The 22,559-nt window shown below is 42.8% G+C and overlaps 1 pseudogene; it reads left to right on the forward strand.

Annotated features, from left to right (window-relative positions):
- The window catches only part of LOC136705505 (trichohyalin-like), a 36,017-nt pseudogene that overhangs the window by 12,618 nt on the left and 840 nt on the right, over positions 1 to 22,559 (forward strand).

Raw genomic sequence — 22,559 nt, forward strand, 5'->3', positions numbered from 1 at the left:
ACTCACACCTGTGGACAGTTTCACACACTCACCCAGTCACTCACACACTCACAACTGTGGACAGTTTCACACACTCACCCAGTCACTCTCACACTCACACCTGTGGACAGATTCACACACTCACCCAGTCACTCACACACTCACACCTGTAGGCAGATTCACACACACTCATCATGTCACTCACACACTCACACCTGTGGGCAGATTCACACACTCACCAATCACTCACACACTCACCCAGTCACTCACACACACCCTCACCTGTGGACAGTTTCACACACTCATCATGTCACTCACACACTCACCCAGTCACTCACACACACCCACACCTGTGGACAGTTTCACACACTCATCATGTCACTCACACACACCCACACCTGTGGACAGTTTCACACACTCATCATGTCACTCACACACTCACACCTGTGGACAGTTTCACACACTTACCCAGTCACTCACACACTCACAACTGTGGACAGTTTCACACACTCACCCAGTCACTCACAACTGTGGACAATTTCACACACTCATCATGTCACTCACACACTCAAACCTGTGGACAGATTCACACACTCACCCAGTCACTCACACACTCACCCAGTCACTCACTCAAACACATCTGTGGACAATGTCACGCACTCATCATGTCACTCACACACTCACCCAGTCACTCACACACTCACACCTGTGGGCAGATTCACACACACTCATCATGTCACTCACACACTCACACCTGTGGGCAGATTCACACACTCACCAATCACTCACACACTCACCCAGTCACTCACACACACCCTCACCTGTGGACAGTTTCACACACTCATCATGTCACTCACACACTCACCCAGTCACTCACACACACCCACACCTGTGGACAGTTTCACACACTCATCATGTCACTCGCACACTCACACCTGTGGGCAGATTCACACACTCATCATGTCACTCACACACTCACACCTGTGGACAGTTTCACACACTCCTCATGTCACTCACACACTCACACCTGTAGGCAGATTCACACACTCACCCAGTCACTCGCACACTCACCCAGTCACTCACTCACACACACCTGTGGACAATGTCACACACTCATCATGTCACTCACACACTCACCCAGTCACTCACACACTCACACCTGTGGACAGTTTCACACATTCATCATGTCACTCACACACACCCACACCTGTGGACAGTTTCACACACTCATCATGTCACTCACACACTCACACCTGTGGACAGTTTCACACACTCATCATGTCACTCACACACTCACACCTGTGAACAGTTTCACACACTCATCATGTCACTCACACACTCACACCTGTGGACAGTTTCACACACTCATCATGTCACTCACACACTCACACCTGCGGGCAGATTCACACACTCACCAATCACTCACACACTCACCCAGTCACTCACACACACCCTCACCTGTGGACAGTTTCACACACTCATCATGTCACTCACACACTCACCCAGTCACTCACACACACCCACACCTGTGGACAGTTTCACACACTCATCATGTCACTCACACACTCACACCTGTAGGCAGATTCACACACTCACCCAGTCACTCGCACACTCACCCAGTCACTCACTCACACACACCTGTGGACAATGTCACGCACTCATCATGTCACTCACACACTCACCCAGTCACTCACACACTCACACCTGTGGACAGTTTCACACATTCATCATGTCACTCACACACTCACACCTGTAGGCAGATTCACACACTCATCATGTCACTCACACACTCACACCTGTGGACAGTTTCACACACTCATCATGTCACTCACACACACCCACACCTGTGGGCAGATTGACACACACTCATCATGTCACTCACACACTCACACCTGTGGACAGTTTCACACACTCATCATGTCACTCACACACTCACACCTGTGGACAGTTTCACACACTCATCATGTCACTCGCACACTCACACCTGTGGGCAGATTGACACACACTCATCATGTCACTCACACACTCACACCTGTGGACAGTTTCACACACTCATCATGTCACTCACACACTCACACCTGTAGGCAGATTCACACACTCACCCAGTCACTCACACACTCACCCAGTCACTCACTCACACACACCTGTGGACAATGTCACGCACTCATCATGTCACTCACACACTCACCCAGTCACTCACACACTCACACCTGTGGACAATTTCACACACTTATCATGTCACTCACACACACCCACACCTGTGGACAGTTTCACACACTCATCCAGTCACTCTCACACACACACCTGTGGACAGTTTCACACACTCATCATGTCACTCACACACTCACCCAGTCACTCACACACTCACCCAGTCACTCACACACACTCACACCTGTGGACAGTGCCACACACTCACCCAGTCACTCACACACACACTCACATTGTCCAGATTCCTGCCAAATGCCATACAAATATAATTGAAATATACAGAGTACATATTAAAATTCTTATCTCCACATATTTTGATAAGAAATAATAAAAAAATACTGTTATTATGATTACATTATTATTTAATGAATGAATGAATGAATGAATGAGTAAAACGTAGTCTTAGAGCTGCTTCCCGCTGTCTCATGCTGCTGATTTAGTGGGAGATGACTGTATCAGTGGTGAATGATGTTGTGCTCTAATGAGAAGATGCTAGCTCTTTTCTCCAGGCAGATTCCTGAAGCCTTGCTATCAAACCCCCGCAGTCTGGGGGAGTCGCTTTGACTGATAGATCCCCTGGCCGACATGGCCCCGATTCACCATGTTAACATCTGACCATCTGGCTCTCACCACAGGCCAGCCCCCCCACACACACACACGGCCTCACTGTCACATTGTTAGCATGCTGTCCGTCACCGCAGCTATTAGCATCAACAAATATGTGAACTCTGAATATGGCTAACTCTGAAAAGCTGTTATTTTCTTCTCTCTTGTCTTGATCAGATTTACAGACCTGATTTACGGAACTGAACAGGGGATCTGTGTCCAAATTTAGCTTTCTGAGATTTACCCTGGAGCTATGAGGATAATGTGGGTAGCTAATAGAAAGCACTTTGCAGAATAAAACAAGGCCAACCCAATGATATTTTTATAAAACACCATAGAACAGCTAAATGCATCTGAGAATGTAAACTGCCCAGACCTTTCACATCAGCAGACAGAAACCTGCTCTCACTGTGAGCAGAGAGATAAATAGAGAGTGGGCAATCCCACACAACCACATCATCAGGATGAAGGTGAGTTAGTACACATTTAAATAAAAGTCAATTACCAGGATTTATCCAATGTGTACTACATATAATTCATCCTTTGCATTTGTACAAATTTATTTCTGGTATCTATCTGCTATCCTGCATGATCAGCTAACCTTAACCCTGCCCCTAACCTTAGTCTTAACTCTAATCTCCAGAGGGTCAGTTTACAGTGCTGTTTCTGTTATTCTCCTTCAGGTTCAGAACATAGAGTGTGTGTGGATTTGTGGAAACAGTGCCACCAGTGGATGGGAGCCCAATCGGTTCAGGCAATTTTATATGTATATTGCTTTTAACAACTAGAAGGTGTCACAAAGCTACAGTCGGGTGGAGGAAGAAACCTTTGGAGGAGACACCCAGGGTCCCACCCTCTGATCAAACACATAAACAATAGAGCTTTATTTTAAAACGGCAGGTAGAACCAGACTGTGTAGCTAATGGAGGTATATCTAAAAACAAAGAAAATGTGAACAGAGAAGAAAGAGAACAGAGTGAAAACGGCTAAAAACCAGAGCTTCTGCTCCTCGCTCCTCACTGCTGTGCGCTCGGGGTCGGGGTGAACAGCGAGCGGCTCATTATCATTTAAAGGAACAGGTGCTGAAAGCGGGCGTTCTGAACAGGGGCTGTTTACACAGGGGGAGAACACTGCTGTGGGTCTCCAAGTATACAGGAGCTTGCTTAGTGATTATAAAATAGGTACAAGTGTTAAGGATATCAGCACTGCTCCTCTTTATGATATATATACACTGCATTTTTGAAGTTTTGGAACACTTCAACCAGCCCCTGTCTCTTATCTCAATCTCAGCCACATTGTTGGAGATTACCTCATGAAGTTTCCATCACTAGCTTCTCACCCACTATCTGCTTCTCAGTTTGTAATCTCCTAATGTCCCTCCAACACAGATCTGTGAGTAATGAACCAGGTAACATAATATTTCTCCATTAATAATGCACCTCTACACTCCCGCCAGCCATGTGGGGTTAATTATATGCTTGTTAAAGATGCATAAGTCTGATGAAGCTCAAAAATAACGACTAAATTACTTACGTCTCCTTCATATCTCCACACCTCTCATTATCAATGTTACATGCTTGGCTTAATGCACTACGAGTTTGTTTATCACCTGAAATAATGCACGTGCATGTGTTTATGTGATTTTGAGCAGAAACAGACCACAAAAATAAGCCTTTAAATCAATCCTACTGTTGTTCAAGCTCTCGCAGATTCGTTGTCTTTCTGCAGTTTGAAAAAGATGTGCCAAGATGATGGGGTCGCTCACAACATCAACATCCAACCACAGGTGAGCTTGCTCTTTCTTAACTTCTGAAACATATGTAGCATTATTTTGCATTTCACATCTTTACCACGCAGACACAGGGAGAATAAACCACACTCCTCACAGACAGTCACCCGAAGGAAACCCACGCAGACACAGAGAGAACACACCACACTCCTCACAGACAGTCACCCGGAGGAAACCCACGCAGACACAGAGAGAACACACCACACTCCTCACAGACAGTCACCCGGAGCAGGAATCGAACTCACAGGACCCTGGAGCCGTGACAGAGACACTACCTGCTGCACCACCCTGACTCCCTAATAATGAATAGTAATAGTTAAAAAAAGTAAAGGTTTGTAAGTAGGCTTTTAGTTTGCATTTTAATATAAAAATATTTTTAGCTCCTCTCACGTCTACTGGAGGGCTGTGGAAGTTCAGAGCAGAGCAAAAAAGAGAGGCACTGGAGGATCTAAGAGCTGTTCCTGGTTCATAACTAAAAGCATTTCCGAAAAGAAGTCTGCAGAAAGACCATGTAGTGCTTTATAAACAAAGAAAAACATTTTAAAATCAATATGTAGCTAGTGTAATGACTTTATTAAAGAGAATCCACAGTCTGTCTCTGGGCTTCTGAGTGAGGCCTCTCTCACACACACACCCACACACACACACACACACACACATACACACCGGACTCTGAGCAGCGACCAGCAGATGATTATCAAGAGTGTTTCACTCACAAAGGAGCTGTGTTCAGATCATCGCTGTGCTCAGAGATCCAGCATTTAATCTTCAGTCCGTTTTCCTTTTTAATCCTGTTTTAATATTCACTGAGTCGTGTTAAAATAATTCTTATGGGGAGAAATCCGTTTATCCACGGGGTGCTGTTCGTTCAGAGTCCACAGAGCATTTAGAGAGGATCTTCTGGACCAGATCAAATCATGTGGAGGAGCCAAAGTGGAGAAGCCAAAAGTTCCTCCTCTCAAAGCTCTGGCTCCAAACTCTGAGGCTGTGTCTATCCGTCTGTGTCCGTCTGTCTGTCCGTGTGTGTGTGAGTGACTGGGTGAGTGTGTGTGTGTGTGTGTGTGTGTGTGTGTGTGTGAGAGTGACTGGGTGTGTGTGTGTGTGTGTGTGTGTGTGTGTGAGTGTGTGAAATAATGCAGCGTGTAACTAGATGATATTTAGACATTTTCAGGACTCTACACTGGTGTCTGTGTCGGTCTCATGTCTCCAGTGTAAAACCCCAGTGCTACAGAGGTTAACCTCACCTTTAGACACCTTTGCTTCAACTCTCTGCCACTTAGCTCCAGTTAAACTGCAATATCACACCATCAGGCAGCGATATTGTGTCTGTACATCATCCCAGGCTTTAATACCGCAGACCTGTAAAAGTGTTCAGAACCGAGACATAACGGCTGGCTCCTCTTCTTTTTAAGTGTTCTCAATAATCATAAATGTCAATATTCTAGTTCCATATGTCTTCATAAGATCTGTGACACTGTGTTGGTGTTTTAAACTCTTACAAATAACTATTTCTAATGTGTAAAAAAACAACTCCTGTAGAAATAATAATAATAACGTTTAGAGCAGAACCCAATCCACCGTCTGAATGCAGCAAATTCATTCAAACCCACCCAAAGCCCAAGTCTGCTGCAGCTGTAGACCCCCCCCCCCCAACCCGATTAGTGATAAAGCTTAATGAAGGGTTAAAAGCAGACACACCTGTAATGTGGAGTGATACATGTACAGTTATTCATGGTGTATTGGCGTGTTGTTGTTGTTTGGGACTGAACACAGCTTCGTCATCAGTTCAGACAGATCAGTAGAGTTTGTTCCTTCCTTGTTGCAGCGTCCAGCTCTCGCTGGATTCTTTCGTCGGCCACCGATCCAAGGAGCATTTGAACCCCTTCAAAAGACCACGGCGTTATTTTACGAGCTGCCGTCGTGAGTCGGATAAAAACAAACGTGATCTCTGCTGCAGCTGGAGATTTTACAGATGGAGAGTTGGTGCTGGTCGTCTGCGTTGCGTGGCGTAGAGTGACGACTCTCTCTGGACAATCAGCGCTCTGCAAGGTTTACACGCCATGGTTTAGTCCCTACTCGACTCGCTCTGAACCACGAGAGAACAGCCACTAAACAAGAACCCACTTCCAGAACCAGAACCAGGACCTGATTCACCTGGTAGAGATATCATCCTTTAGTTTTGTCTTTGATTTTATTTGAATATTTGGGCTTAATTTTGTTCAGCTCTGGGACTTAATTTGCATTTCTTTCTGAATAACAGACTGGTTATTAACAGAGAGAATAGAACACTGAGGTGAATAGATGTGTTAATAAACAAAACTAGTGAACATAAAGGTACAAAGACACAGGGAATTATAAAATACTCCAGAACTAAAATGAACCGTGACACACAGACACTTAGACAAACCTTAAATAGACAGGCAGGATAAGGATCACCTGTGAACCTAGTCATATGACTTTACCCGGCTACTGGTGGAGGGGCGTGACTAAGGGGAACATGTGGGAGAGAGAAAACCAAACCAACACAATGGGGGAGACCCTGATACCAATAGTTACATTTGTATATTGTTGTTTGTACAGTTGCTTGTGGTTTCTTAAGTTACTTGGACATTGCTCCTGTGGTGGAATTAGACTAGTTGCACGTTTTTTTTTTGGTTCTGAAGTCTTCCTTGTTTTTTTTTTTTTTTTTTTTTTTTTTTTTTTTTGCACTGATTTTTCATTTGAATCAAGATCAAAAAATACACTGACTGTAAAGTTAAGCCCTTAAGTAGAGTCACAGCTGCTGTAATTACTTCCTAGTTTAACATTTTGCCAAACAGAGGTTGCTGAAATCCCTCAGTTCTTTCACACTGACAATTAGATGTAGCTCAAGTGAATATCTTTCTAATGAGTAGTTTTAGAATGACCTCTGACATGAATAAAGTAGATTTACAATAATAAACATATAGCCCAGTTATATATGAACATTTGACATTAACTGTACCTTCCACAAGCCCTTATTCGTGCTTTTATTTTTAATCTTTCATGAGCTAAGCCCTCTCTCCCGAGCTAAGAGTCTGAGCACTAGGCTCTTCAAAGAAAGCAAATATTGGTCGTCAAAAAAAGAAAAAACCCTCTCAGCACCAACCATCACGTCTCACACACACTCAGAGAAAACATTGAGTCTATGAAGAGGCAAACACTGGCTTGTTTGGACACAGCGTGTGAATATAGACACAGAGTCTCTGTGTTTAAAACAGAGCGGCTTTGACGGTCTGTAATTACGACAGGATGCCATTCGGAGACACAAATGCACCACCCAGCAATTATCAATCAGCTCGGTGAATGTGAGCGCTCATGTGGATAATGACGGCGGAACAGGGATCTGTGATTGGGAGCTGGGCACTTGAGTAATCTGGGTTGCTCTCTCTTCACATCCTCAGTAAACATACATCTTTAAACCGAGTACATGACAGTGCAGCCACCTCATCAGAGCACTGCATCTTGTATATTGTTAACATTGCAAAGGCGATTACATGCATCCACTTGATTTTTACGGCGCTAGATTTATAAAGGTCTACAAGTTAATACAACATGCACATGTCGGAGTATACATGTTAATAACCACTAGACTCACCCTGACCAGGGTACGAACACTGACCCATGATTGTTTTACTCTCTCAGAAAGAAGTGTAGTGTATCTTTAAAGGTACAGACAGTGTAGTGTATCTTTAAAAGTACAGACAGTGTAGTGTATCTTTAAAGGTACAGACAGTGTAGTGTAAGTTTAAAGGTACAGACAGTGTAGTGTATCTTTAAAAGTACAGACAGTGTAGTGTATCTTTAAAGGTACAGACAGTGTAGTGTATCTTTAAAGGTACAGACAGTGTAGTGTATCTTTAAAAGGTACAGACAGTGTAGTGTATCTATAAAGGTACAGACAGTGTAGTGTATCTATAAAGGTACAGACAGTGTAGTGTATCTTTAAAGGTACAGACAGTGTAGTGTGTCTATAAAGGTACAGACAGTGTAGTGTATCTTTAAAGGTACAGACAGTGTAGTGTATCTATAAAGGTACAGACAGTGTAGTGTATCTATAAAGGTACAGACAGTGTAGTGTATCTTTAAAGGTACAGACAGTGTAGTGTATCTATAAAGGTACAGACAGTGTAGTGTATCTTTAAAGGTACAGACAACGTAGTGTATCTTTAAAGGTACAGACAGTGTAGTGTATCTTTAAAGGTACAGACAACGTAGTGTATCTTTAAAGGTACAGACAGTGTAGTGTATCTTTAAAGGTACAGACAGTGTAGTGTATCTATAAAGGTACAGATAGTGTAGTGTATCTTTAAAGGTACAGACAGTGTAGTGTATCTATAAAGGTACAGATAGTGTAGTGTATCTTTAAAGGTACAGACAGTGTAGTGTATCTATAAAGGTACAGATAGTGTAGTGTATCTTTAAAGGTACAGGGGTGTAGTGTATCTTTAAAGGTACTCTTTAAAGGTACAGACGTGTAGTGTATGTTTAAAGGTACAGACAGTGTAGTGTATGTTTAAAGGTACAGACAGTGTAGTGCATCTTTAAAGGTACACACAGTGTAGTGTATCTATAAAGGTACAAACAGTGTAGTGTATCTTTAAAGGTCCAGACAGTGTAGTGTAAGTTTAAAGGTACAGACGTGTAGTGTATCTTTAAAGGTACACACAGTGTAGTGTATCTTTAAAAGTACAGACAGTGTAGTATATCTTTAAAGGTCCAGACAGTGTAGTGTATCTTTAAAGGTACAGACAGTGTAGTGTATCTTTAAAGGTACAAACAGTGTAGTGTATGTTTAAAGGTACAGACGTGTAGTGTATGTTTAAAGGTACAGACAGTGTAGTGTATCTTTAAAGGTACAGACAGTGTAGTGTATCTTTAAAGGTACAGACAGTGTAGTGTATCTTTAAAGGTCCAGACAGTGTAGTGTAAATTTAAAGGTACAGACAGTGTAGTGTATCTTTAAAAGTACAGACAGTGTAGTGTAAGTTTAAAGGTACAGACATGTAGTGTATCTTTAAAGGTACAGACAGTGTAGTGTAAGTTTAAAGGTACAGACGTGTAGTGTATCTTTAAAGGTACAGACAGTGTAGTGTAAGTTTAAAGGTACAGGCGTGTAGTGTATCTTTAAAGGTACAGACAGTGTAGTGTATCTTTAAAAGTACAGACAGTGTAGTGTAAGTTTAAAGGTACAGACGTGTAGTGTATATTTAAAGGTACAGACAGGTAGTGTATCTTTAAAGGTACAGACAGTGTAGTGTATCTTTAAAAGTACAGACAGTGTAGTGTATCTTTAAAGGTACAGACAGTGTAGTGTATCTTTAAAGGTACATACAGTGTAGTGTATCTTTAAGGGTACAGACAGTGTAGTGTATCTATAAAGGTACAGACGTGTAGTGTATCTTTAAAGGTACAGACAGTGTAGTGTATCTATAAAGGTACAGACAGTGTAGTGTATCTTTAAAGGTACAGACGTGTAGTGTATCTTTAAAGGTACAGACAGTGTAGTGTATCTTTAAAGGTACAAACAGTGTAGTGTATCTTTAAAGGTACAGACGTGTAGTGTATGTTTAAAGGTACAGACAGTGTAGTGTATGTTTAAAGGTACAGACGTGTAGTGTATCTTTAAAGGTACAGACAGTGTAGTGTATCTATAAAGGTACAAACAGTGTAGTGTATCTTTAAAGGTCCAGACAGTGTAGTGTAAGTTTAAAGGTACAGACGTGTAGTGTATCTTTAAAGGTACAGACAGTGTAGTGTAAGTTTAAAGGTACAGACGTGTAGTGTATCTTTAAAGGTACAGACAGTGTAGTGTATCTTTAAAAGTACAGACAGTGTAGTGTATCTTTAAAGGTCCAGACAGTGTAGTGTATCTTTAAAGGTACAGACAGTGTAGTGTATCTTTAAATGTACAAACAGTGTAGTGTATCTTTAAAGGTACAGACGTGTAGTGTATGTTTAAAGGTACAGTCAGTGTAGTGTATCTTTAAAGGTACAGACAGTGTAGTGTATCTTTAAAGGTCCAGACAGTGTAGTGTAAGTTTAAAGGTACAGACAGTGTAGTGTATCTTTAAAAGTACAGACAGTGTAGTGTAAGTTTAAAGGTACAGACATGTAGTGTATCTTTAAAGGTACAGACAGTGTAGTGTAAGTTTAAAGGTACAGACGTGTAGTGTATCTTTAAAGGTACAGACAGTGTAGTGTAAGTTTAAAGGTACAGACGTGTAGTGTATCTTTAAAGGTACAGACAGGTAGTGTATCTTTAAAGGTACAGACAGTGTAGTGTATCTTTAAAAGTACAGACAGTGTAGTGTATCTTTAAAGGTACAGACAGTGTAGTGTATCTTTAAAGGTACAGACAGTGTAGTGTATCTATAAAGGTACAGACAGTGTAGTGTATATTTAAAGGTACAGACAGTGTAGTGTATCTTTAAAGGTACAGACAGTGTAGTGCATATTTAAAGGTACAGACAGTGTAGTGTATCTTTAAAGGTACAGCAGTGTAGTGTGTCTTTAAAGGTACAGCAGTGTAGTGTATCTTTAAAGGTACAGACAGTGTAGTGTATCTTTAAAGGTACAGACAGCGTAGTGTATCTTTACAGGTCCAGACAGTGTAGTGTATCTTTAAAGGTACAGACAGCGTAGTGTATCTTTAAAGGTACAGACAGTGTAGTGTATATTTAAAGGTACAGACAGTGTAGTGTATCTTTAAAGGTACAGCAGTGTAGTGTGTCTTTAAAGGTACAGCAGTGTAGTGTATCTTTAAAGGTACAGACAGCGTAGTGTATCTTTAAAGGTACAGACAGTGTAGTGTATATTTAAAGGTACAGACAGTGTAGTGTATCTTTAAAGGTACAGACAGTGTAGTGTATCTTTAAAGGTACAGACAGCGTAGTGTATCTTTAAAGGTACAGACAGTGTAGTGTATATTTAAAGGTACAGACAGTGTAGTGTATCTTTAAAGGTACAGCAGTGTAGTGTGTCTTTAAAGGTTCAGCAGTGTAGTGTATCTTTAAAGGTACAGACAGTGTAGTGTATCTTTAAAGGTACAGACAGCGTAGTGTATCTTTACAGGTCCAGACAGTGTAGTGTATCTTTAAAGGTACAGACAGCGTAGTGTATCTTTAAAGGTACAGACAGTGTAGTGTATATTTAAAGGTACAGACAGTGTAGTGTATATTTAAAGGTACAGACAGTGTAGTGTATATTTAAAGGTACAGACAGTGTAGTGTATATTTAAAGGTACAGACAGTGTAGTGTATCTTTAAAGGTACAGACAGTGTAGTGTATCTATAAAGGTACAGACAGTGTAGTGTATCTTTAAAGGTACAGACAGTGTAGTGTGTCTTTAAAGGTACAGACAGTGTAGTGCATCTTTAAAGGTACAGACAGTGTAGTGTATCTTTAAAGGTACAGACAGTGTAGTGTATGTTTAAAGGTACAGCAGTTGTGTTAGAGTCCAGTTGTGTTCCTAAAGGTTCATTACATTCTCTTCTCCAGAAGGAGAGGGGGATCTCGGTAATCTTTCACTGTGTCAAATTAAATAACTGAATAAAATACATTTAAAATCTACAATTAATGTAGGGTAAGGTACAGTTATGATCCCTAATTAAAGACACTGGATATGTGCCCTTCAGGGTACCAGCAGAGTGACCGTTTTTTTTTTTTCGAATAAACTGAAATATTCAAATGCGAAATTATCCCTAAAGGAACCAACAGATGAAACATAGCCCACATAGTAAGGAACAGAGGGCCCCACTGTAGTACAGGACCCCAAAATCTGCCTGAGTTTACTTCTACATCCTGTTGTGGTGCAGATACTGAATCGTTTTGTAAGCAGCATTCAGCGCTCAGGTTTGAGAAGCTGTCATTTCTGAAGGCTGTAATCCTCCATCGATTGGATTATGTGATGTTCTTGTTGCGACTGTGGCCTGATGCACCTGGACTGAGAATATAATCCACGAAGAAGGGCCAAACAAAGAGGACATCTCATTTGATTAATGCTGGACAGAAGGGACAAGGGACATGTTGTGTTTGTGTGCGTGTGTGTGTGTGTGTGTGGGTCAATTTTCAGTACATAATACATAATACACATCTTATAAATAAGTAGTTTTATATACATATCTCATGTATAACATGTAATTACACACATATACTACATTTATTTACATATGTATGGTATAAAAACTTGCTCATAATGTAGACACTTGTTGAACTCTGCTGTGAGGATTAGATTTAACCATGAAATCATGGAAACATCAGTGCATTAGTCATCTCAGCTGCTAATTTTGGATGAGTTCTGGGTCACAAAAAACAATCTAACTACTCCCAGTGTTAACTCCATCACTCCAGAGAACACGGTCCCACTGCCCCATAGCCCAGGCTTCTTTTAGCCTTCTTGCTCATGCTGCTACTGTGGTAACATGGTGATTTCCATGATCATGTGCAGCTGCTCCAGAGCTCCTGTTCTATCAGTATGTTGTTTGAATTGGAGTGTATTGAAGCGTGTGTATGACTGAACGCCTGTGTGCGAACGTACGTGATCACACCATAAAGGGGACATATACTCACCATTCTCCACGAGGGAAAAGCTCTGTGTCTTAATGAAACACAGCAGTGTTCTCCCCGTGTAAACAGCCCCTGTTCAGAACGCCTGCTTTCAGCCCCTGTTCCTTTAAATGATAATGAGCCGCTCGCTGTTCACCCCGACCCCGAGCGCACAGCAGTGAGGAGCGAGGAGCAGAAGCTCTGGTTTTTAGCCGTTTTCACTCTGTTCTCTTTCTTCTCCGTTTTTACTCAGTGCTCTTATTTCTCCGCGCTCGTTGTGTCTGTTTTGCTGAGTTTAACCTCGTCTTTGTGCTCTCACGTAAACACGGCTCCAGCGCTGTGATCGGACAGACTCAGACGAGGGGGCGGGGCCATTCTGAAGTCTCTGCACTTGACGTCCAAGCGTAACAGAATCAGAACGACTTGTTTTGTCCCGTATTTTATGACTCAGGCCCTTCAACGTAAAAATACAGTGAGCAAGGGACTTTTTGCATAATATGTCTCACTGGAAGTAGCTGAAAGTCATTGGGGGCGGAGGGTATGAATACATTCGGAGAGCGTATAATATGTTGGGGATAAATCTTTTGACATTAAGAAAAGTGAGAATATAAACTATAAGTTAAACCTCAATTTAAACTAATCCTCATATGAAATCATTGATTGTCTAAATTTAATACATTTAAAGTCCTGATAAATCTGGAGCAAGAGAAAGTGTGTGTGTGTGTGTGTGTGTGTGTGTGTGTGTGTGTGCATGAGTGTGCATGTCCCTTGCGTGGGAGCTCAAGTCCAGACTGTCATAAAGTCAAATCCCTTCAATATCACATGGTGAAGCAGGAAATGAGGCGCAGGCAGCTTGGACTTTTCTGCTGAGTGTGGACAGCCCAGGGTCATGAGTGTACATTCGATGTACAGTAATGTATTAAAGCAATTACACAAATTATATAAACACACATAACTTAGCCACAATTATGCTTCTGCTTATAAAATAAACGTGAATCATTTTAATACCTGCACACAAAAATGGTGTAAACACTCTCCCAACTTATTAGAACTGACAGGTAGTGTTCTCCTCCAAGTGTGTGGAGCTTAGACTGAGTGCACTGTGTGACGTAAAAACTCTTCATCATCTGATTTGTGCAACTTTAGTGTTATCTCTGAGCACAGCTGATGAATCAATTTTAATGTGAAATCAAGCTCCGCCTACCTGCACCCTATTTACATATCGTTTACATAAATCTCACCGTAACTCATACAGATTTTTCTATAATGAGCCAATGACAAACTGTGAGGCTACGTCTGAACTCGTAGGTGGAGTTTGAGGTGAGTGCACTGCTCCCCCTACTGACCAAACTGTATAGCGTTAAACTGAGGGTGGAACTGAGGTGGAGTAAATGGAGCATGCTGATTGGTTGGAGATGGTAGGTGTGTGATGGTGTAAAATAATAGACAGTGCATTACTGCAGTTGGATTAGAGGCTGTTGCTCCTCATGCTTTGTTTAGGGTGGAGATTATGGGCGGAGTCCGTTGTATAAAATAAAAGCACACAGCAATGTGTCTTTAAACAGAACACAGTGGAGGAGCAGTGTGTGTTTGTATCCGTGCACATGGAAAGATAACTCCTCCCACATTTGGACTGGAGCTGTGTGTAGATTAATTGTGTTAGGATTAGTGTCTGCTTTTGTTCTAATCGTTATAGCTCTTACTGATGACCGTGTTCCTCTCAGATTTACATGCTCTAGAACCAGACGGGGGTTTGATCAGAGAGGAACGTCATACACACCATGTTCTTACAGATAACTAAATCATCCCTGAGTACGGAAGCAGCTATAAGTTAAAATTTCCATTTTAATTTCAGAATATTTACATTTTATCATGAGAACGATCTCTGCTCAGATGTTTTCATAGTCAGCTGTGTCCGAAGACACCCAGGACATTATTTTAACACTGTAATAATAAAAGAGTATGGTCTTTATGGTCTGTTCTGTATTGTCACGTCCAGTTAATGCATTACAATGAATTCTGGGAAGTTTAAAATACGGATGACATTATCTTCACAGGAACTCACTTTTTTTCTTCTAGTAAAACTTCCATTGACATTATGCAACAAGCCTGAATATGTATGAACACTTATCTCTGCCAGGGCAAGGTTTTAGACATGTTAAATCAGCTCGTATAGGACGAGAGAGAGAGAGAGAGAGAGAGAGAGAGAGAGAGAGAGAGAGAGAGAGAGAGAGACTCAAGTCTGTTGGATTACTTATTCATCCTCCTCATTATTCTGGCCCCAGTCTTCTGTCACCCTCAGTATTGACTCGGCTTCCATTAAAGTCATAGAGAAAGTTAAAGCCTGGAAGAAGACCAGGCGCTGCAGGGCATGCCCTCTGTGTGCAGTGCTAGTTTTTTTGGGGGGGCTTATTTATTCATCAGGATACACAACCTGGAGTTTCCAAAAAACTTGCTGATGTGGCAGTCAGTGTAAAGTAATAAGACACAGGAGCAGGTTGGCCATAATGAAGCGTACGTGAAACTAAGTGTAACTACAACAACGGCAACTGAGCAGTGTCTGCAGTCTCCCACATCATCCACAATCTGCTGCTTCATCTCCTGGCCTCTGCTTTAACAGCAACCTCTCCATTACTCCAGAAGAAAAAGAAGAAAAAAGTAACTTTATTAGTCCCCTTAAGGACATTGCTTCTCTGTGTTTAACCCATCCAGGCTAGTGAACACCAACACACAATAGTGAGCAATTCTACACACACTGGGGCTGTGAACACACACAGAACCATAGCAGGGGCTGCCAAGGGCACTTCAGTCATGACCCTCCAGTCTCAGCCTCGCTGCTTTAACCTTAAGGCAACAGCTGCCGCCAAAATCTGCATCCTCCCATTTGGGGAACCCAACCACAGTCTTCCATGTGGCAGGTGGAGATACTGTCCACTATACCAGGTGTTTTCTGACAGGTAATTATGGTGTGTGTGAGTGAGAGGGGTCATGTTGCCTCAGCTCCACCTCTGGGGGAGCCTGCTGGGTCAAAGTGTTGCCCTCTTCCCGAGCTTGTACCTGACCAGGGAGACTGGGCCCATCTGTTGACACCGCTGTATTGGGCTGTTCTTGTTTGCCCTTAAATCCCAGTCACACTGGGTTGTTGCATTTCTCTTTGCCTCACAAAATGAGGGCGTGGCTGTGAGCAGGGCCAGGAACCATGGCAGTAAACAGTCCTCCATTTTGTTCCAAAAATTATTTGATGGAAAAAAAGTGACTAAATTCAAAGGACTGCATGGAATTAAATCAAGTACATCCAGGGGTATGATCTGAGTACAATGTACCCAAATGTTATACATGAACACAGACAATTTAACTATATGTACCCTTTCACATTAAAATATAAATAAATAAAATCAAGGAACCATTTTTTCTTTTCAATGAAGGTGAATTCCTTTGATGTTCTTGCGAATTATATGATTCCTTTCATTTCCTAACTGGCATCTGCAGAGCTTTTGGAATCATGTGAAATGTCTTTCTTTACACTAAAGGATTTCAGGGGAGATGCACTGGGCGCTGTGGCACAATGTACCCCAGCAAACAACAACAACAACAAAAACCAGGTGCTTGCAAAGGACCTTAAAAAGTGAAAGCCAACAAGTTTTAGACAAAGTGCACTTCCAAAGCACACGCTCCAAATAGGGCTAGACTTTGCATCGCAGCCTCTGTAGGCCAGTCTGACTTCCACAGGCTCACGGCACACAATGAACAGCGGTCCCTTATGTAGCGTGCACAGTCTGACAGAAAGCCTAGCACTTTATAATTGAGCTGGTTCTGCTCCGCTGGGAGAGGTGGAGAGTTGTGGGTGGAGGTATAGGGGGCTTTCTGCATTCATGTGCTGTTCAGTCCCTCTCTAAATAAAGGTGAAACAGAAACAATTAGAGAGCCGCAGGCCTGGATGACTGAGATGCCTGGGGACTGTGCTCAGCTCATTACTGAAGAGCAGATATGTGCCTGCTTCCAGAGTGTTGGAGGGGGCTTTAATAGCAGAAGGACAGTGGACTCGAGAGCAGGTGGAAAAAAAAAGGCAGGTCAAGGTGCTCAATTCTGAAAGTTTATAGATCCTAAGGTGACAATAGGGTCTTATGTCAGGGGCGGGAAACCCTCTCATTGAACAGTACACTTGGATATACAGTTTACATCAGAAAGATAAAATAAAAACAGCCTATGTAAGGGTGTGTTTGGAAAAAAAAAAGTTCAACACCAGAAGGAGAAGGATGTAAAGAAGCTGGGCAAGTGATCCTTAAAAGACCATAAAAGAGCCATGTGCCAGTATCATTTTGGCTCTTTGTACCTTAACGTCTCCACCTTAATCTGTTTAAATAAATATGGAATCCTAGTTTCTTTGAAGCCGAAACCTGTGTCCTTTTGAGTAAATTGTGGTCAATGTAATAGTCGTGACAGTGTCTTTACACTATCACATTAATATTCTAGATTTTATTTAACGGCTCTGATTCTGGTCTCACTGGAGTCGACTCTTGCTCTCGACTCTGTGATTCATCTTCATTGTAACAAAGACAAACAAGACCTTCCCCCAAGACTGAGCTTAATCATTCAGTCATCATCTGTAATCGCTTATCCAGATCAGTGCGGAGTGAACCCGGAATCACTGGGCGCAAGGCAAGAACACACCCTGGAGGGGGCAGCAGACCTTCACAGGGCAACATGCATGAACATTCACTCACACACTACATAGACTTTTGAGTCACCTATCCACCTACCAACCTGTGTTTTTGGAGCATGTGTTATCACTAATACAACTAATAGTGTTGATTTAACACGGGTGAATTTACTGTGCATGGGCGTGGAATGCTCAGTTCTGTTGAGTGGGCTTAGTTGGAAACAGAAACTCGAATCCAGACCAGTCCAGAATGGCTTGTCATGGCTCTGGTGACGCAGCAGTGGAACCGAGGCCAAATAAGTCAGAATGTCTCTGTTTACTTCGCCTCACTACACTCTCACATCAATGGCATTTTTTTTAATGCCAAATGTTTGCAGGGAATTAAATATCTACTTTCAGGGACATCATCTGAGTAACATGTACTCATTGTCCAAATTCATAGTTGATTGTTGATGATTTAATTTCTTCCAGTCCTGTGGTGTGTGTGCTGTTTCTTCTTGCTTCCTGACCTCCAGACCACACATCTTCAGCATTGAATATACAGGCACACACAGGGAGCAGTGTTCGATAAAATATGATGTAGAGATCATCTACTCCAACAAAACTAAGACAGACAGGTTTATGATGTGTTTAAATATGCGATTTATTGTCATTAATATTTCTGAATGGTTTCCCAGCCTTAATTGACATCCACAAACTCAGATGCAGTGTGTACCATGGGGTACACACTAACTCCCTGCCTCTGTTCCCTACTTATTCCTGAGGAGAGATCCCTGTTTCCAGAGCGTGGGATGCAATGTAGGCACTGGACACATCATGTGGCACATTTTTGGTGGATCTTACCGTTTATAGGCCTAGTTTTTACTGGAGATAATGGCACCCCTCCTCAGTCTTTCCAGAAATAGAGGTTGTGGGGGAAATCATTAAATAGGGCACTGTTGCTGCACCACAATTGGCTCCACCCATCTCCATGGATACAGAGAAGAAGTCACAGTTACAGGTTGGATGCTGTTACAGAGAAGATGAATGCACAAGTAAATCTGATGTTTTCCTGCAGAGAAGGAGAGGAGGAGAGGAAAGGAGGGGAAAGGATGAGGATAATATCTATTCTGTTGATTCAAATGAAGTTCATTTAGATCTATTCATTCCCAGATTAGAAGTGGGCAGTGCTGTCAGTAAAGAGGAGCTGTTGTATACACACACTGTCACACCTAAAATGTGTAAGACCAATGTTTTCCAACTTGAATGAATGTGTCAGTGTTTTTTTTTTTTGCCACTAAAAGACTTTTGAAGATGGGCAGAAAATCACAACAGGGCGTCCTCACCCTAGTAGCTCTTTTCCACAAAAAGTCTCTGGTTCTGGAACCAGTTTCGTTCAGGATTTATGGACGCTTGTTGGTCTCCAGTGAACCCCTACCCAGTTTTGATGGAAACCAAGGATACATCATCATCAGGGGGCACTGTGGGGTCTTTGGGTCCCTCACTGTGTCTGAATTCAGCTCCGGAGCCGGAGATAAACAAATAAAGTCAGGACAGAGTCAAGGTTAATCCACTGTTTACAGCCGGTTCTGATACATGTGTATTACTGAGTTCTGAGCCACTCTGCGCAGCTCGTGAACAGTGAGAACAACAGAGTTAATGACCCAACATACCTCAAGTCATGCTTACCACACACACACAGGCGGGGCATTTTCTTGCACAACACTGAGGACAACATCACACTGAAAATGACCCGTCTGGCTGAGTGAGGAGGAGGAAGAGAGGAGAAGAAAGGTGGGGCTCCCAGTCCTTTAGGGGCTGTTTATTTCTGTTTTCAGGTGTGAATAATTTGATTTGTAGAGCTGTTAAGAACCTGATGTATTCACTGAGGCGTCGCTGTTATATCAGAGCAGTGAAGCGTGGGAGAGTGATGCATTTTAACCATGAACAGAATCCAGGTTTATCAATGTTACACAGTTATTATTCATGTGTAATTATTACATTAATGTGGCTGTCATTATTTAATGGTTCTTTATGAAAAGAGAAGAAGAGGGATAGAGGAAAAGAAGGAGAGGAGGGTGGAGGAGAGAAAAAAAGGTGAGAAAGAAGGACAGGAAGAGATGGGAAGAGGAGATAAGAGAAAATAAAAGAGAGGAGGACAGGAGGAGATGGGAAGAGGAGAGAAGAGAAACGAAAAGAGAGGAGGACAGGAGGAGATGGGAAGAGGAGAGAAGAGAAACAAAAAGAGAGGAGGACAGGGGGAGATGGGAAGAGGAGATAAGAGAAAAGAAAAGAGGAGGACAGGAGGAGATGGTAAGAGGAGAGAGGAGAAAAGAAAAGAGAGGAGGACAGGAGGAGATGGGAAGAGGAGAGAAGAGAAACAAAAAGATAGGAGGACAGGGGGAGATGGGAAGAGGAGAGAAGAGAAAAGAAAAGAGAGGAGGACAGGAAGAGATGTGAAGAGGAGAGAAGCGTAAAGAAAAGAGGAGGACAGGAGGAGATGGGAAGAGGAGAGAAGAGAAACAAAAAGAGAGGAGGACAGGGGGAGATGGGAAGAGGAGAGAAGAGAAAAGAAAAGAGAGGAGGACAGGAAGAGATGTGAAGAGGAGAGAAGCGTAAAGAAAAGAGGAGGACAGGAGGAGATGGGAAGAGGAGAGAAGAGAAAAGAAAAGAGAGGAGGACAGGAGGAGATGGGAAGAGGAGAGAAGAGAAACAAAAAGATAGGAGGACAGGGGGAGATGGGAAGAGGAGAGAAGAGAAAAGAAAAGAGAGGAGGACAGGAAGAGATGTGAAGAGGAGAGAAGCGTAAAGAAAAGAGGAGGACAGGGGGAGATGGGAAGAGGAGATAAGAGAAAAGAAAAGAGAGGAGGACAGGAGGAGATGGGAAGAGGAGAGAAGAGAAAAGAAAAGAGAGGAGGACAGGAGGAGATGGGAAGAGGAGAGAAGAGAAACAAAAAGAGAGGAGGACAGGGGGAGATGGGAAGAGGAGAGAAGAGAAAAGAAAAGAGAGGAGGACAGGAAGAGATGTGAAGAGGAGAGAAGCATAAAGAAAAGAGGAGGACAGGAGGAGATGGGAAGAGGAGAGAAGAGAAAAGAAAAGAGAGGAGGACAGGAGGAGATGGGAAGAGGAAAGAAGAGAAAAGAAAATAGATGAGGACAGGAGGAGATGGGAAGAGGAGAGAAGAGAAAAGAAAAGAGATGAGGACAGGAGGAGATGGGAAGAGGAGACAAGAGAAAAGAAAAGAGAGGAGGACAGGAGGAGATGGGAAGAGGAAAGAAGAGAAAAGAAAAGAGATGAGGACAGGAGGAGATGGGAAGAGGAAAGAAGAGAAACGAAAAGAGAGGAGGACAGGAGGAGATGGGAAGAGGAAAGAAGAGAAACGAAAAGAGATGAGGACAGGAGGAGATGGGAAGAGGAGAGAAGAGAAACGAAAAGAGAGGAGGACAGGAAGAGATGGGAAGAGGAAAGAAGAGAAAAGAAAAGAGATGAGGACAGGAGGAGATGGGAAGAGGAGAGAAGAGAAACGAAAAGAGAGGAGGACAGGAAGAGATGTGAAGAGGAGAGAAGCGTAAAGAAAAGAGAGGAGGACAGGAGGAGATGGGAAGAGGAAAGAAGAGAAACGAAAAGAGAGGAGGACAGGAGGAGATGGGAAGAGGAGAGAAGAGAAACGAAAAAAGAGGAGGACAGGAAGAGATGTGAAGAGGAGAGAAGCGTAAAGAAAAGAGGAGGACAGGAGGAGATGGGAAGAGGAAAGAAGAGAAACGAAAAGAGAGGAGGACAGGAGGAGATGGGAAGAGGAGAGAAGCGTAAAGAAAAGAGGAGGACAGGAGGAGATGGGAAGAGGAGAGAAGAGAAAAGAAAAGAGAGGAGGACAGGAGGAGATGGGAAGAGGAGAGAAGAGAAAAGAAAAGAGATGAGGACAGGAGGAGATGGGAAGAGGAGAGAAGAGAAACGAAAAGAGAGGAGGACAGGAGGAGATGGGAAGAGGAGAGAAGAGAAACGAAAAGAGATGAGGACAGGAGGAGATGGGAAGAGGAAAGAAGAGAAACGAAAAGAGAGGAGGACAGGAGGAGATGGGAAGAGGAAAGAAGAGAAACGAAAAGAGAGGAGGACAGGAGGAGATGGGAAGAGGTATGAAGAGAAAAGAAAAGAGATGAGGACAGGAGGAGATGGGAAGAGGTATGAAGAGAAAAGAAAAGAGATGAGGACAGGAGGAGATGGGAAGAGGAGAGAAGAGAAACGAAAAGAGATGAGGACAGGAGGAGATGGGAAGAGGAAAGAAGAGAAACGAAAAGAGAGGAGGACAGGAGGAGATGGGAAGAGGAAAGAAGAGAAACGAAAAGAGAGGAGGACAGGAGGAGATGGGAAGAGGAGAGAAGAGAAACGAAAAGAGAGGAGGACAGGAGGAGATGGGAAGAGGTATGAAGAGAAAAGAAAAGAGATGAGGACAGGAGGAGATGGGAAGAGGAGAGAAGCGTAAAGAAAAGAGGAGGACAGGAGGAGATGGGAAGAGGAGAGAAGAGAAAAGAAAAGAGAGGAGGACAGGAGGAGATGGGAAGAGGAGAGAAGAGAAAAGAAAAGAGATGAGGACAGGAGGAGATGGGAAGAGGAGAGAAGAGAAACGAAAAGAGAGGAGGACAGGAGGAGATGGGAAGAGGAGAGAAGAGAAACGAAAAGAGATGAGGACAGGAGGAGATGGGAAGAGGAAAGAAGAGAAACGAAAAGAGAGGAGGACAGGAGGAGATGGGAAGAGGAGAGAAGGGAAAAGAAGA

The sequence above is a fragment of the Hoplias malabaricus genome, chromosome 8, assembly GCF_029633855.1.
Source record: "Hoplias malabaricus isolate fHopMal1 chromosome 8, fHopMal1.hap1, whole genome shotgun sequence".
In the NCBI taxonomy this organism is placed as follows: domain Eukaryota; kingdom Metazoa; phylum Chordata; class Actinopteri; order Characiformes; family Erythrinidae; genus Hoplias; species Hoplias malabaricus.